At 49.8% G+C, this 1,605-nt stretch overlaps 1 pseudogene across 1 annotated transcript; it reads left to right on the forward strand.

Annotated features, from left to right (window-relative positions):
- Positions 1-649: 649 nt before the first annotated feature.
- On the forward strand, positions 650-1,318 carry LOC105818875 (annotated as a pseudogene). The gene has a single exon (XR_001137929.1). The product of XR_001137929.1 is annotated as a 60S ribosomal protein L19 pseudogene (transcript).
- The last annotated feature ends 287 nt before the right edge of the window (positions 1,319-1,605 follow it).

Consider the following 1,605-nt stretch of genomic DNA (forward strand, 5'->3'; position numbering starts at 1 on the left):
ATGGCAAAGCATGCGCCAAGGGTGGGGCCGGAAGCCTTGGTGTCAGGAGTTGTGACCAGATGGGATGTGTGCGAGACGTGGGGGAGCCGGAAGCAAGAGATGAGTGTGGAGAGGCAGGCACAGGCCGGCATGCTTCACAGGGTGTGAGAATTCCAGGGGATCGTTCATTCATTCACTTATTCATCCAATTATTTACTGAGTGCCTCCTATGGGTCGGGAATTATTCTCAGCACTGGGGATACAGTTGTAGAAAAAACAGACGAATTCCCCACCTTTGGGAGCATCCATCCTAGATGGGGAAGACAGACGATGAGTAGACTAAGTAAATTATTGATCATGTTAGAAGTTCACAAAAGCTATGGAGAAAAATAAAATGAAGTGGGACCGCAGAGAATGTCCACGAGAGGGGCCTTGCGTCTTACTCAGTGTAGTCAGGGTGGCCGCCATGGACGCGAACAGAGGTGATTTCCATAGAAACATACGAGTTTCAGCACAGTGCTGGCACATGGGACGGCCTCAGTAAGCCAATTAACCAATCAACCCTGGTGATGATGATGGTGATAATGAAGATGAAGATAGTGGCGATGAAGATGAAGATAGTGGCGATGAAGATGAAGATAGTGGCTTTCTTTCCTTTTGCTAGTGCGCCCGGAGCCATGAGTATGCTCAGGCTTCAGAAGAGGCTTGCCTCTAGTGTCCTCTGCTGTGGCAAAAAAACAGTCTGGTTGGACCCCAACGAGACTAATGAAATCGCCAACGCCAACTCCCATCAGCAGATCCGGAATCTGATCAAAGACGGGCTGATCATCCGCAAGTCTGTGACTGTCCATTCTCGAGCTCGATGCCGGAAAATCACCTTGGCCTGCCAGAAGGGCAGGCATATGGGCATAGGTAAGCAAAAGGGTACAGCCAATGCTCGAATGCCTGAGAAGGTAACCTGGATGCGGAGGATGAGGATTCTGCGCTGGCTACTGAGGAGATGCCGTGAGTCTAAGAAGATTGACCGCCACATGTATCACAGCCTGTGCCTGAAGGTGAAGGGGAATGTGTTCAAAAACAAGCAGATTCTCATGGAACACATCCACAAGCTGAAGGCAGACAAGGCCCGCAAGAAGCTCCTGGCTGACCAGGCTGAGGCCCGCAGATCTAAGACTAAGGAAGCACGCAAGCGCCGTGAAGAGCACCTCCAGGCCAAGAAGGAGGAGATCATTAAGACTCTGTCCAAAGAGGAAGAGACCAAGAAGTAAAATTCCCCTCTCTTGTCTGTACATAGTGGCCAGGGTCATAATAGGTGAATCATTTGAATAAAACAAGCTTTGTCTGCTAAAAAAAAAAAAAAAAAAAAATAGTGGCAGAGAAGATGAAGAAGGACAAAGAGGAGGAGGAGGAAGAAGAGTTATTAATGGCAAGTCCTTTGCAAGAACCTTCCCCGGCCAGCCCTTGCCCCTGGGAAGCCCCTGTCTTCTCTCCTTTTTGAGCGTTCATGTCTCCTCTGGCTCTCGGACCAGGGAGGGTCCCAGCCAGCCATTTCCAGCACCAGAAGAGGTGCAGACGTGGTGACCAGCTCTTTTGGAAATTCATCTCCCCAAAATCGCTTTCCATCCA

Source organism: Propithecus coquereli, unplaced genomic scaffold, assembly GCF_000956105.1.
Source record: "Propithecus coquereli isolate 6110/MARCELLA unplaced genomic scaffold, Pcoq_1.0 Scaffold458, whole genome shotgun sequence".
NCBI classification, from domain to species: Eukaryota; Metazoa; Chordata; class Mammalia; order Primates; family Indriidae; genus Propithecus; species Propithecus coquereli.